We start from the raw sequence: 15699 nt of genomic DNA, 5'->3' as shown, positions 1-15699 counted from the left end.
GGTCCAGCCGCCCTGGAAGGGAGGGGGCTCCCAGCCACGACCCTGAAACACGGGCATCGCGGGCGATTCTCGTGGAGGCCACCCACCCAGCACAGAGAACGCCCCCAAAGAAACAGCTCCAGGACGTTCCCAAACAGGGACAACATTTTTCAAGATTGAAGGGGCCTCCAGTGCTCAGAAAAATGAAGGAAAATAGTCTGAATCCAGGCACGTCCTCAGGGGCCACAAATCAAACGCCCACAGGGAAGGAGACATATTTTCACAGCAGCCCCACTCAGGGATGCCTCAGCCTCGTCAGCAGTGCAGTGCAGGTGGGGACAGGGGAGTCACCCGTGCACACACAGCACACGTGTGCACACATACAAGTGCACACACACAAACACACATGTGCACGTCCACAGCACACGTGTGTACACATGCAGCACACGAGCACACATTCACAGCACGAGTGCACACACAGTACACGCATGTACACACATGAGTGCACAGGGCCACAGAGTACACACAGGCACATTCACAGCACACATGCGTGCACACATATGAGCACACACGGACACACAAACATGCATGTGAACACGTAGCATACACATGTACACCTACCCTTCACATGTGCACACATGCACACAGACACATGCACACACGGTACACACATGCACATTCACAACACATGTGTACACATTCACAGCACACACATGTACACATGAGTACACATGCATACACAAACACGCACGTGCACATTCACAGCACACACGTATACACAACCCATGCACACGTCCACACACATATCACATGCGTGCACATCCATAGCACACACGTGTACACATTCACAGCACACGTGTGCACACTCATTACACATGTGTGCACACGAGTGCACACGAACACACTTGTGTGCACAATGCATCGCACACGTGTGCACAAATACATGCACAAATATACACATATGCACGTGCACACAAACACTCACATACCCCCCCAATTCCTTTCAGCTCAATCACCTGAGAAAGCCCCGTGGCCGGCAAGCCAGGCCCCTTCCTGGAGCGGTCCCTCTGCGTCAGCCAGGGGCTGCCCCCACCGGGGGCTCCCCTGTCACAGATGCCAAGGAAAGGACACCGAAGAGGGATCCGTCTTGCGGGCTGTGAGTTTCAGGGAAGAAAACAGCATTTTAAATAATTTCCCACAGAATCAGGGACACAGCAGAGACCACCTGCGTAAAAATAGAGATGGGCTGAGCCCTCGCCCAGAATGACACTTCCAGTCAGCGGGGCCCCTGTCAGGGAGAGGGGAGGAGAGGAAAACAGGGGTCCCGACACTGGAGGCGGCCGGGCAGGGTTGACGTGAGACCGTGCGCCGCGCGTCCAGCTGGGGCCCGGCTCCGGGGCCCTCGGGAAGCCACACCGCGGGCGCTTCCTCCTTCCGTGGCCCGCATTCCCCGCAGGGACGCCCGTCTCTCCCTTCCTACGCCTGTCGCCCGTCGGCACCGCTGGCGTCCTCAAGGGACTGCTCGTTTGTGCGCGTATCCCTCCTGCCTGCACGCGTAGCTCTCTCGGCCCCCCCTCGAGGGCCACAGAGGGGAGCACCCCAGAAGTCTGCCCTGTGATGTCGCCATGCAGTGCTGGAGCCACGCCGGGTCCCTGCTTGCCGCGCTCAGCACACAGGCGTCTGGAACTCACCCGCCCAGCATGAGCAGCTGCAGGGGCGAGAGATGTGCGGCCGAGATAAGGCCCCGAAAAATCTCCCTGGCAGCTGGGCGCGCGTCTAGAATTGACATTACCCTCCAGGGTTTGGGCCTCTGGCCCTCGGTTTCTCGTCCGCATCCCAACTGCAAGGACAGGCCTTCTTGCCGGTCTTCCCTGTTCTGGCTGCCGGCCCCACCTCCACCCCACAGTCTCCGCAGAGACAGAGACTCTGTCTCTGGGGAAAGGGTCTCTTGCCCCCCCAGGCCAAAGACCACACTGTCTGTTGTTGAGTTGTCTGGGCACTCATCGAACTCGAGACCTGGCTGGGTTTCCCCAGAATTTGGCTCCCGAACACCTCTGACTAACACGTCTGCTATTCTGGCTCCTTGAGCTGGGCCCGTGAATCTGCTGGCCCCGAGGGAGCCCCAGCCCTCCGGGGTGCACGTCTCACCCACCCCTGCCTGCTGCCAGGCCAGGCCTCGTGAACCAGCACGACTCTGCCTCCCGGCCTCCTCCCGTGCCCTGAGCCCTGCGGCACGCACTGGGTCCCCGCGTCCCCGGTGCCCGGCGCGCACGCTCTCTGCGAGGGGCAACTGAGGCGTGACTGGGGCACGGGGGGGGGGGGGGGAAGGTCGATGTGTCCGTGGACTGACTCAGATGCAATCACAGAGGATGTGGGGCTTCAGATGACTCTTGGAGGACAGGGGAGTTTAGAAAGGAAAAGTGAACCAGAAGCCCTCCATCTGCAGGAAGACGGCTCCCGGAGGCGCGAGCTGAGCCCTGAGAAGACGCGCGCGGCCCGAACGGACACGCTCGTGCAGAGGTGGCGGTTGATGTAGTCGAGCGTCGGGTCAGAAAAATTCTGGTTTTGTGGCAAGCGGTAGAGAGCGGCTGTACTTGTCAGGGTTCCCCAGAGAACAGGTCGATCCCTCCGTCTAGAGAGGCCGATGGTAGAGGCTGGGCTCCCGTGGGCCCCACACGTCCAAGATCCGTAGATGCTGCCGTGGGAGCAAGGCCGTCTGCGGGAGAGCCCCTTCCTCCTCGGGTAACCTCACGCTCTTCTCTTCAGGCCTTCAGACGATCAGACAAGGCCCACCACCGTGTGGAAGGTCAGCGGCTCTCTTCAGACTTGACTAACTTCTATCTCATCTAGAAATAGCTTCACGGCGGCATCTAGATGGGGGTTTGACGGAACACCCAGGCGCACGGCTGCTACGGCCAGCCACATCAGTCGGTGCGTGCTCCTGGGGTGGAAAGGACGTCCCAGCACACGGAGCACGGCAGCGGGGGCTCTTCAGCGGGAGGCCTCTGGAGCTGCACGAGGTCCTTGCTGCACGGGGACCCTGCCTTCCAAGGCACGACAAAGCAGAGAAGATACGGTCGGTGTTGCAGAGGACAGCTCGCTTCGAGAACGTTCTGCGCCCTTTGCCTCGTGCTGTTCTGACGTTCCCTGCTCCTCACGAGCTTGGAGAAGGGAGGACGGACAGTCAAAGGGCTTCAGGAGGGCAGCAGCCCTGCGGGGCCTCTCCTGACGTCCAGTGATGAGCCTGACACGATGAGACAGACAGAGCCTAGACTAGGTCACTGTAACTTTCAGCACCTGCGCTCCGTCACACCCGCGCCCCTTTGGGACGCGTAGGCAAGTTTGGCGCGGTAGCAAAAGCCGTGAATCCAGCACACTGTTTTCAGCGCGCAAAGAGGCAGCGTCGTGGAAGGACACGCCCAGAGCAAAACAGGGCGATGTTAACCAGAGACGTCAGAGCCACGTCCGCTCCCAGCGAGAGGACGGAGCAGGACGGGAGTGGCTCTCGGGACCGGGATGCTGCGTTCCTTCGTCCGGAAACCGCTTACGTACACGCTCCCTTCATCATACTTCCAGCCGCACGCACCTGCTCGCCACGGAGCACGGCCTCACACTGAAACGTCCCCGCAGGCGTGGGGCTCCTGTCCCAGTCAGTACCCAGCGTTGTCTGGAGGCCTCGAGTATATACGGGGGCCATTCACAGCTGGCACGAGGCTGTTTACACGTGAGCGCCACGGGGTCGGCCGTTCCGGAGAGCCCTGCATCGTATGACAATCGTGGAGCCTCTCGATCATTCATCTCCATTTACCAACTGAAATTTTGTCTAGTATCTGAACATTTTTCTTCGGGGATGTTGCGCTGGGGACGACTCATCATGGAGAGTAGTACAATTTAAGTTGCCCCCCAAATACCTACGAACCCCATATCTGACAAAGGAAAGGGCTGTAACCAGAATACACAAAGAGCTTGCAAAACCCAGCAGTGAAAACAAAATTCCAACTAACAATGGGCAAAATACGTGAGTAGATATTTCAGCAAAGAAGATACGCCGATGCGAATAAGCACACAGGAAGACGTCCCGCATCATCAGCCCCCAGGACCACCAGCAGGCACCGTCGGAGCGGGTGAGGAGCCCACGGCGGCCAGCAGCAAGGCTGGAGGGAGAAGGCCCTCTCGGCCCAGGCGGGAACAGTGCGGGCAGGTCCCCGGGCCCACGTTTGGCCAGTGCAGCCGTGGCCTGCTCATCTCCCCCCCCCGGACTCTCTCCTGAGCATCTTGAATGTTCTCTTCATCGGGTTCGAGTCACCGCCACGTCTGTGGCTCCCACGGGCCAGCACGTGAAAACCACGCTCCCTTCCCCCTTCCCGTGCCCTCTGACCTCTCCTGTCTGGGGTCGCTACTCGTAGCCCACTCGGCGGCCCCAGGTCACCTGCTGTGCCCCACATCGTCCCACACGTCAGTGTCTCGGCCCGCACCAGCGTCCACGCTGTGCCCTCTGCCAGTTCCCCGTCTTCTGAGTCCCGTCGCCGAGGCCCAGATCCAGGGCCCCCACGTGCCCGCGGCCACGGGGAGAGCCTGGTGCGGGAGGCCCACGCCAGGCCCCTCTGGGCAGAGCACACGCTGACTCGCCAGGCCCTCGAGGCCTTGTCCCGACAAAGGTGTTCACAGGATTGGCACAAGGCCGTGCGGGGGGCCGGGGCGCAGAGGAAGGGAGCTCGGGTGCCAGCCCCGGAGGAACGAGCTTCCAATTGCACGGGAGGCAGGGCCTGGGGCCAGGGGTCACACTTGTGTCACCGGGCCCTCCGAGGAGCCCGCGTGCCCCCTTCTCCCCCCAGCCCTGTGCAATTACGACCCCAAAGGCGAAAGCCCCAGCTGCCCAGACAACTGCCGAGACCCAGTCCTGTCCGTGTCCGTGTTTAGAAAGCCTCAGGTTCAGGTGCAGTCCTGTCCCGCGGACCCACGGTGTGGGCGGGGCGCTGCGGGCTGCGGGAAGGCGACAGGTCCCCCGTGTGCTGGCAGCTTCATTGTAAATTTTGAAATAGAGGACTGTCATTTCCCCAAAAGCCACCTGCCGCTTTTCTTACCACACTGTCCCCTGTTAAGGACACACGTCCCTAAAATCCCTACACTGAAGCCCTGACCCCCAATGTGATGTGATGATGTTAGGAGGTGGGGCTTGGGGGGTGATGAGGTCGTGGGGTGGAGCCCCCTTGGGAGAACCCGGAGAGCCCCTGGGCCCCTTCCGCCACGTGAGGGCAAGGAGAAGACCGTGTCTCTGAACCCAGAAGCACGTTCTCACCACACACGGACTGTGCGGGTGCCTTGGCCTCAGAACCATGGGAAACGCGTGAGAAACGCATGTCTGTTGTTGAAGCCGCCTGATCCGAGGTGTTTCCACGTTAGCGGCCAGGACGGATGGAGGCAGCCCCGTTTTCTGCCCGGTAAGAGTCCTGCCTAGTCACACGGGGGACGCTGGCCTCTTCCCGTTGCTGGTTCCGCCCCCGTGCTGTCCCCAGACCCTGGGGATTTGCTGTTGAGGGACAAACACAGGGGCTGTTAGCAGCCTGGCCCGCCCTCCTTCTCTCCTCTCCCTCACCGCCCATCTCGTACTCGAGGCAGAGCAAACACCCCAACCACCGGCCAGCGCCGACGTCCGCGTCCACTGCGTCCTCGTCCTCGAGCGCGGCCGTTCGGTGGCTCGGATGGCAGAGGAGCTGCTGGCTTACAGAGCCGAGGGCCACACTTTCAGGAATTTTCCGGAGCTCCTCGTTAAACGCAAATCAGGGACGCTTCCACTAGCCCTCAGGCCCTAAGGAACCGTCACCTCTAACACGGCCACAGCAGAGCCCACAGTAACTCAGGGAGGCGACTCTCACCCTGGACGGGGCTCCTGGGAGAGCCAGGCTGTTTCCCGCAGCCTCCCCGCCCCGCCGCCCCCGGACTTTGGTGTCAGTCGGGGCCTCCCTTGCCCGCGGCCTGTGCTCTCAGGACACTCAAGTGCACTTCTTGGCTGTGGACAACAAAAGACTTCAGAAGATGTTTACTCCCTCCTAAAATATTAGCGATCTCCTCGGAATCGGAGCACGGGCCCGCGGGACGGGCGCCTTCAGCCCAGGCTTGGAGCCCGTCCAGGGAAAGTGGAAATAAGGTCTGCACCGCCAGATGTGAATAGCATTTCTGTTTCAGCCCAGCAAAACCGACGCGGTTAGAGAAAGGCCAGAGAAAGCCGCCTCCCTGCCGGCTCAGCCGGGCCGCGAGCCCCAGGTGCCTGATTTTACCTTTCATCAACAAATGAAAATTCTTGGCTCGTTTCACACCAATTCTGCCTCTTCTTTGGCCCACCTGGGATGCCTACCTACAGCTTTTGACATGTCTTAGGGGAAGTTTGCTTTGCAAAACTGATGGGAACTGAGGAGGAGAAACACGGGATTCGGGACGGTTTGTTGTACGCCCGGAGCTCCCGTGTCCGTCCAAACAGCTGAACGCGGGAGGCTGGAGCCACAGAGCACGGGCCCTCCGCCACGCCGGGCCTGCCGTCCACACCGTAGCAGCCTCTACGTGGGCACCTGGGTTCTACAACGTTCTGACGCCACCGTTTGATTCTGCACCATGTGAAGACACATCCACGGTGCCCTGGTGGCCTGAGCCTCTAAGGGACGCCTCAAGGAACATTGTTCAGCGTCTTTGGCAACCCCCAGTCTCCCTGTTTTCAGAGTGCCTTTCAAAAATAAACGTCGAATTATCCCTCAGCGTTGGGTAACACCTCTCTTCCTGTAAAGACAGATCAGCTGTGTCTGCCCGTGTGTGAAAGAGAGAGAAAGACGAAATGGGGAAATCCATTTAAATGGTAGAACTGTGTTTTAATATGTCCCATTCACGTCCACACTTCATCGTTATTTTTGCTGAGTTACTCGGCGTGATGACCCTGGAGGGGTCCTTGCTGCTAGGGAGGGCCCCCCACACACGTGGGGACACAGCCCGGCGTGCTTCCCCACGCACCCGAGGTGGCCCTGGGACGCCCGTGTCCCCAAGGCCTCCTGCGGAGCCCGGCGTCTGTCAGAAGCCGAGGAGGCGGCCTCCGGGGAGGCCGCGTGTGGAGAACCTCAGACGGCCTCTACGGTCCTTTCTCAGAGGCACTGAGGACGCTTTCTGGGAAATCAGGCATTGCTCCAAGCCGGTTTTGAAAGTATCTGATAAATACCTAATGAAGACGTCAGGTGCCCAAGAAACGTCAGTGGCTTCATCATATAGACGCATTTCTGCTTCGCTAGGACCTTGCAGCCCGATTCCGAACCAACGCTTCTGACGTGGGCAGCTCCGGGGCCGGGACCGGTCCAAGTGCAGCCAGGGGGTGGGGGACAGATGCTCGGCCAGTGTGGGGAGGAAGGAAGGGGCGGAGGGGGGAGGCGGGGCGGGCAGCATGTGCAAGGAGCCGCCTGCCGGAGGGCCGTCCCCCGGCCTCCACCTCTGCACCCAGGATGCACCTCGGCTCCGAGGGTCAGGTTGGAGCAGTGGGCCCGTGGGGAGTCCGCCTCAGGCTCCACACCCTCTTCTCTGCTGCCCCCTTGCAGCCCTGTCCTCCGGGAACAGCCGGGGCCACCAGCGAGAGAACCGGACGACACGCGGTCTCTGCCCCCCACGCTGACGGATGAACCCCAGGAGGGGACAGGGAGCGTGGCCGAGGCGGGAAGCTGCTTCTGGTCACAGCTCTCCAGTGGGCCTGTGGACCCCCCCCCGCCTCACGCAGACAGAGCGCTGCCCAGGGCTAGGAATTCCCGTCTTTGCCTGGAGCACGAGTCCCCTCCCTGGGCGTCACCCTTGGAGCCCTGACCCAGCCCAGGGGTCGCCCTCGGTCCGGGGAGGAGCAAGCCGGGGTCCGGCATGCGGTCCTCCGAGCTCCCCAGGGGAACAGCGGGGGGACACATGTTTTCCCTCTTTGGTCACAGATGCTGCGGCTCTCGGGTGGCCGGGAGCTGCGGGTACCCGCCCCCCTGCGCCGTGCGGCAGCTCCAGCATGTGCCAGAGGGCCCAGGGCGAGAGAGAGGGCGCTCTGTGCCCGCTGAGAATGCCATCTGCAGCCGGCCTGCCCCAAGTGCCTACCCGGCGGGACAGTGAACCCAGCACTGTGGTGGGGGACAGGGACACAAAGACAGAAAGATAAATCTGAGCGGTAAGGTGATGAGGCACAAAGCCCCTGTGGCCACGGGAGAAAGTGCTCTCGTGACCGTGTGTCGGCAGCTGCAAAATGTCACAGCAAAAACCCCAATGTGCTGCTTGGGGTGTGGGGGGCGTGAAGAGATCGGGGGGCTGGCCGGTCTGGGGAGGCTTCTGAAGGAGCTGGGTTTCGAGCTGGGTCTTCCAGTAACAGACACGAGCCGGCAAAGCCAGGAGTGGAACGCGGGACGCGCCAAGATCAGCATAACCCCGTCCGGCGGGTGTGCGGTACCCCCTCCCCGCTCGTGTGTGAGTCCCCCACACCCCACACCACACGCAACACTGGGCTTTACTCGGGGTGCCCACAGACCCTCCTTATAATCCGACACCCAGTGACCCGTAACTCTCTGAAAGCTTTCTGGCCGAAACTATTTAGTCTCGGTTTCTTTTTCCCCCAAAGAGGCAATTTTGTGTGGATGTTTAAGGCAGAACAAAATTGTTTTATTTTTGAGTCATGAGAGAGAATTTTAGAGACGTCTTCTTTGCTCTCCATTGTGATTTCTGAGCAGGGGGGAGGGGGGAGGCTCAGCGTGCTGGGCCCCCAAGCACGGATGTTCAAGCGTCCACACCTCTTTAGTTTCCAAAGGGAAGATGCCTCGTGGTGGGGAAGGTCCGAGATGAGCCGGACGTCGAAGGGTCTGGTTTGTAAATCCCCCCCCCTCCCCCGATGGCACCTGTCTCCGGGGCCGTGCCCACGAATGAAGGCGTCCTGGGAACAGGCTGGCGTGACCTGGCACCCCCCACGTCCCCGCAAGCATGGTGGGAGCCAGGTGAGTGCGACACCGTGAAGAGACAGCAGCCCGGACAGAGTCCCGAGCACGTACCTGAGAGACACCTGCACCCCCGGGGTCCGCAGAGGAGGCGAGCGGAGGCGGGACCCCCTGGACGAGGACGCCGCGAGGAGAGGGGCCGCTGCGGCTGTTGGACTGCAGAGCCCAGGTCCCGGCTCCTCACCCCGGGGCCCGGACGGGAGCGCAGAGCACGGTTGCTGCGGCGGCCCCTCCTGACACCCCTCTGGGGCGCGTTCCGAAAAGGGACATGTCGCATAACAAGGTGCCTGTACTTGGCACCGCTGAAGTGCACTCTTAAAAATGCTTGGGCCGGTGAGTTTTATGTCGTGGTGGTTTTGTGTTTTTTGTTTTTTGTTTTTTTTTTACCATAACTAAAAATAAAAAAGGAAAAACGGGGGGAAACCAGCAGAGGAAAGGTGCCCAGGCCCACACAAGGCTCGCCCCGCTGGGCCTCGGGAGCCCCCTCCCCCAGGAACCCGCCTCCCCGCGACAGGCCGCGTCACAGGCGTGTCTGGTGCGACGTCCCTGGGGCGGGGGCGGGGGGTCCTCTTGCGGGTCCAGGCCGTCTTCCCCACGAAGCGGGGCTCCCTCAGGCAGACGCCTGCCTCTCCTCTCCCGCACGGCCCCACCCCTGCGCACACGGGAGGGGCGCCCCGGCACCGAGCGCCGTGCGGGGGAAGCCGGGCCCGAGAGCTCCGTCATCATCAGTGAGGGGCCGTGAGTTCCACAGGGACCCACAGCCTTTACCTGAAGATACGCTCAGCTCTTACTGAGACGTTCGGCAAGTCGCTGCGTTGCCCTAGTAATCGGCTCCTTGGTAACGTGACCCTGATGTGAACGTGAAGATGTCCTAGGAAGCTGGGCACGGAGATCATGGATTGAGCCTCGGTGCAAACGCCCCACTCGGCCAGCAGGCCCTCCGAACGGTGTCTGTCCACAAAGGGGGAAACAGCCGCAGCAATTTCCCAGACAGCAGACGGACGCCGTCCGCAAGCTGAGGCGGGGGCCGGAGGCCGCCCCCGCTCTCACGGTGGAGTCCCGGGCAGGTGGATATGGGGGGGCGCCGGGCACCCCTGGACCTGGGGGCAGAGGAAGGCTGGACGGCACGGCGCCCATCAGAGGCCGTCTGGGGCCCGCCCCGGGCCCCGGGCACGGCTGGGGCATCAGAGGTCCCTGGGCTGGGGTCATGCCGAGGACGGGGGGCTCAATGACACGGCATGCCTCACACCGCCCCTGCGTCTCCCCCCCCGTCTGGCTTGCGGAGTCTGGTGGCCGGCACTTCCCTGGACACTGGCCGGCCGGGCAGACACCCCAAGACCCCGGCCTTGGGTCCCCCGGGAACCAACAGGGACGGAGCACTCGGCGGAGAAGCCAGAGGACTTTCCAGCACCGGCATCTGGGCAGCTACAGACACCTCCAGAGTTGGGGGGTCGGTGTGTCAGGACACTCCACGTGAGGCTTACGTGCACTCGGGTTGGAAATAAGAGGCCAGACCTTAGAGCGCAGAAAGGAAACAGCCCCCTAGGAAACACGGGACTCAGAAGAGTCACAGCGTCCCTACAGTCAGGGAAAGGAAACAGGGAAATGCTTCAGATATCTGGCGGAGAGCAACTTCCCGCCTGGACGCTGTCGCAGACGAGTGTGCGTCCAGTGTGAGGGTACTGAAGTTAGTAGGTGTGTAAGATCCCAAAACACTGACTTTTCGTGTGCGATGTCTCAGGTGACCCTCTACCCAGACTAGGGAGGGGAGGGCGGGGGAGTGTAGGGGAGGGGAGGGGAGGGCGGGGGGAATAGAGGAGGGCAGGGGAGGGCAGGGAAGGGCAGGGAGGGAGTGGGGAGGACAGGGTGGGGAAAGGAAGGGAGGGGAAGGGAGGAGAGGGGACAAGGAGAGGAGGCGAAGGCAGGGGAGGGCGGCGATGGGTGAGGGGAGGAGAGGGAACAGGGGGGCAGGGCAGGGAAGGGAAGGCAAGGAAGCACAAGGGAAGGCCTCCTGGGGGAGAGGGCCCCACCCACAGCATGCCCTCCACCCCTGTCCACCGTCCTCCCCTGGGTACCACCTTTTACTACAAAAACTAAAAAAAAAAAAAAGTTAGGGGCATTGTGTGCATTTCTCCAGTTTCTAAGTTTGGTCCCCAGACACCCCATTTCAGACGAGCCGACTCGGGGCACACGGGCCTTGGGAGGGTACACACTTCAGTGAGAGCAGGCATGGCCTCAGTCCTCAATGCAAGGAACCTACTGTCCCCTGAGGGGGCAGAAGCTGGTGCCGCTCTCTGCCCACGGCCACCCCCTCCCCTGCTCCCGGACCAGGAAGGCGGCCCCGTGGCCTGCTGACCCGCAGCCGTCTCCCCCTGTGTGCGTTCTGCGGCCGGGCCTCTCTTCGCGCCCCCGTGTGAGGTGGGCGGCAGGTGGGCGCACACGCCCGGACCCCACGCCCCACGCGCGTGGCCTCCGGCACCCACCACGGCTGTGTTGCTGTCGTCGCCGAGCGCGGGCCTCGCCGGCAGCTGTCCTGAGCCCTTCAGGTGCGCCATCTCACCGTCAGGAAAGAAAGTACGGGAAGCGAAGGGCCTGGTTATCATTCCGCGGAGGACAGCGTGCTTGCCTGACTCACAGAGGGGTTTGAGCCCAGGCCCTCCGGCCCCACGCGTCCCAGGCTGGGCCACCTCAGCAACGCCCTGCCTGAGGTCACTGCGACGAGAGCAAGAGCCACGCTGGCCGTCGGAGCCGCTTCCGTAAGGGAGGACTGGACAGCGTGGAGGGAGGGAGGAGCCGGATGCCAGGAGGAGCACTCCAGCGCGAACCGCCTGAAGCCAGAACCGTCGCCGCGCGCAGAGGGGACACTTCGGTGAGGAGCTAATGGCCTGGCCGCAGAGGCGTGGGCGCCAGGCTGGCTGTCCTCTAGGGCCCGAAGGACCCCCCGCTTTCGCCGAGCGTCCACATGCCTGTCCGGGCTCCATAAACACTCGCTCCCGAGGGGTCTGAGCCCCATGTCCGAGGAAACACGTGCGTGGCCGTGTGGCTGGCACGGACACCTGTGGGGCGGGAAGGCAAGGCCACCCCCTTCCCCGCACGGATGCGGCCTCACTCCCGGGTGATGTGGGGCGGGTTCTGCTAAGCCGTCAGCCACCAACTGGGGTTCTTGGAAGAAAATAAGACACAATTTCTCTATTGTATAAATCTGAAAATCCACCCCTTAATTCAAGTCTGAGTCACTGTGTGAGCAGACCTACCTCCCCGCGCCGGCCTCGCCTCTGAGGGAGTGAGTGAGGGCGCGTCGCCCTCTGAAGGACCCACGGCAGCTCTGGGAAGGCCTTGGCATCCGGGATCCTGGGCTGCCCCCCCAGGGCCCGCGTGCACTGGCACGGCCCCCCCCCCCCCCGTCCCGAGCCCCACGGAGAGCCCGCCGATCGTGCATCGTAGCACGTGTGGAAGGACCCAGGGTAAGTTCCACGGATTATCGGAATTATCGGGTTGAGGCTGTCGCCACGCCTCTGTGCTGTGACAGACGGGGCTCTAAACGCCGCTAAAGGGAGTGGGCGCACGTACTTATCCACATACCAACTTTACCCAGCGGTCTAACGGCTTACAGAGGCGAAGGAGTTTAACACATGTCCCCCACTCCCTCTCAGCCGTCGCTTACCAACGTTCGATAATTTCTGTGTTTGGTGCCGCTAATGTAGAGCCTGTCGCGTCCCCCCCTTTAAACCTGAGGGAACGAGCCCATCCGGACGCCCCGCCTTTTCTCCTCTCCCGCCTGCCGGCACCTGGCACTACTCTCGCCCCTTCCGTGCGGTCGCATTGTACCCATTACACCCCTTTCCCTGCCATCGTGATTCTGAATTTTGGAAAATGTAGGTCCTCCGTATTTTGCCATTTTATACAACATATTCGCTGCTGGGCCGGGCAGCTTGAGGGAAGCAGCGAGGCTGCTCGCAGGTACACGGGTCCACCGCCAAGGTGAGACAGACATTCCTCCGTGTTCTCTTACTGCTGCACAGACCACGTTGAACGGTAGCTGGCTTGACACGCATTCACTTATTTGCTCAACAAATATTAATGGTGCGTTTTTGATGAGCCAGAACTGGACGTGCTGGAGGCCACAGCTTCACCACCTTGGGACTTGACTTCGGAAGGGGTACACAGACCACACAGAGCAGTCAGGTGGGGGGAAAGCTGGAAAAGGAGTAAGAAAGTGCCACAGGCAAGAGTATTGCTTGTTGAGTAGGCAGCCAAGAAGGTCTCACCTAGAAGGTGGCATCTGAGCCAAGACCCGATGATGACGGCGAAGGAAAGAGCCATTCGGACGTCAGGCAAAGAGCTTTCCAGCCCCTGTGTCCGAAAGGGCAAAGGCGTTGGGGCGCCTGGGTGGCTCGGTCGGTTGGGCGTCCGACTTCGGCTCAGGTCATGATCTCACGGTTCGAGCCCCGCGTCGGGCTCTGTGCTGACAGCTCGGAGCCCAGAGCCTGCTTCGGATTCTGTGTCTTCCTCTCTCTCTGCCCCTCCCCTGCTCACGCTCTGTCTCTCTCTGCCTCAGAAATAAACATCAAAAACAAATTTTTTTTAAATGGCAAAGGTGCTGAGGCAGGAGTCTTCCTGCCTGCTAACAGCGCAAGGTGGCCACTGTGGCTGGAATGGACCCTGCAGAGGGGCAGTGACGGGACAGGTGGTGACCGGTGGCCAGAACACAGCCCACTCAGGCTTCTAGAGGCCACGTTAAGGTTTTCGCGTTTGATTCTTACCGTACTGAGACTCACTGAAGTGCTTTGACCGGGGCACTGACATCACGCGACTTCTGTTTTTAAAATATCATCCTGTTTTTTGTGTAGATAACAAAGCCGGGTGAATGGAAGACAAGTGGCCTGGGCATGGGGCAAGTGAGGGTAGAAGTAAGAGGAGCCACGGTGTTCCAGAAAAGTTGATGGTGACTCCAGCCCATGTGGCGGTGAAGGCATGAAGGTTGGTTGGAGCCTGGATACATTTTAAATTTTTTTTTTTCAACGTTTATTTATTTTTGGGACAGAGAGAGACAGAGCATGAACAGGGGAGGGGCAGAGAGAGAGGGAGACACAGAATCGGAAACAGGCTCCAGGCTCTGAGCCATCAGCCCAGAGCCCGACGCGGGGCTCGAACTCACGGACCGTGAGATCGTGACCTGGCTGAAGTCGGACGCTTAACCGACTGCGCCACCCAGGCGCCCCTGGATACATTTTAAAGAAAGAGCCAAGTGCACATCCAAACTGATGGAATGTGGAACATAAGACAAAGCAAGGAGTCATGGATGAGAGATTTTCAACCTATAGAACTCAAAGAATGGCGCTGTCCATGGATGATGTATCTGTCCATGGTCGATGGAGCTGCCGATCATGATGGGACTGTCCACTGATGATGCAGGTTAGCCCGTGGGAGCAGCAGCATGTGGGGTGACGGAGATCATGGGTTGGGCCTATTAGACATGTGAGGAGAAAGGAGAAATGTTGAGCCATCAGTTGAATACATGAATTTGTAATTCAGAGCTGAGTGAGTTCTGGGCTAGAACTATGAATTTGGAAGTTGTCACATCCAGTGGTATTTAAAGCCAAGAGGCTAAATAAGGTCACTATGACGGTTGATTTTATGAATAAACTTGACGGGGTCACAGGAAGCCTAGATACGCTGAGCGTGTCTACGAGGACGTTTTGGGGTGACAGCAACCTGTAAATCGGTACACTGAGAAACACAGACTGCCCTCCTACTGTGGGTGGGCTGCAGCTAATCAGTTGAAGGACTGAATAAAACAAAAAGGTGGATACTCCTTCAAGTAAGGGAGACCCCTTCCCCTCCGCCCCCCCCCCCCCGCCTGACTGCCTTGAGCTGGGACAGCAATATTTTCCCTGCAGACTCAGATGGAAACATCAGCTCTCCTCGGGCTGCAGGCCGTGAGACTTCTCAGCCTCCATCACAGGAGCTGATTCTGTGTACTCTCTGTCGTCTCAGTCTCTGTCTTTCTCCAGGTCTCTACCGTTCTGTGTGCGTGTGTGTGTGTGTGTGTGTGTGTGTGTGTGTGCGTGTGTGTCTTTCTCCCCCTTCCTTCCTCCCTCCTTGAGTTTTCTAATTACACAGACAGGAATCCAGGGAACACGTGGGATAGGGTGGAAAGAACATAAAGTTGGATCAGGTCCAATTCACGGACGTGAGCTCACGGAGCAGAGATTAATGCTATGGCTCGGGGAGTTGGAAAGGACTCTAACAGTTTGATTGGCTAGTTGGCTAAAACATGCTGAAAGGTGGCCCAGAGCGAGCGAATTAGAGATGCTTCGCCTTGGTTTAATCTAGAGGAAGGGATTCAAAGCCTGGAGGTGCGAGTGTTTTCCCTTCTTTCTGGAAATGCGTATGACGGCATTCCACAGAAGGATTGTCAGCCTGTTCCTTGGTTAAAGCATAGAACTGAGTACTCGTCGTTTCGAGCAGGCGAATCCGCGTTTGCTCATTTCCTGCAACATCTTGAATGCATTGTAGAAGGGTGGATGGATTCCCTCTGCTCCCAGCTGACTCTCCTGACCCCAGGCAGTCACCTGCAAAGTGCACGTTACTGATCATAAGTTGAGAAAATGAAGATAGATTGAGTTATGCGTTTCTGCTGTTGGAAAAACCCGTGACGCCCAGGCCAGCTTGAAGATGAATCTGTGTCAGCGTATCGAGGGCACATTTGTTTGCGGCTTGGTCGCCTGTGTCG

This window comes from Puma concolor, chromosome B2 (genome assembly GCF_028749965.1).
Source record: "Puma concolor isolate L17-30 chromosome B2, mPumCon1.1.hap2, whole genome shotgun sequence".
In the NCBI taxonomy this organism is placed as follows: domain Eukaryota; kingdom Metazoa; phylum Chordata; class Mammalia; order Carnivora; family Felidae; genus Puma; species Puma concolor.
Note: the sequence above shows the minus strand (reverse complement) of the source record.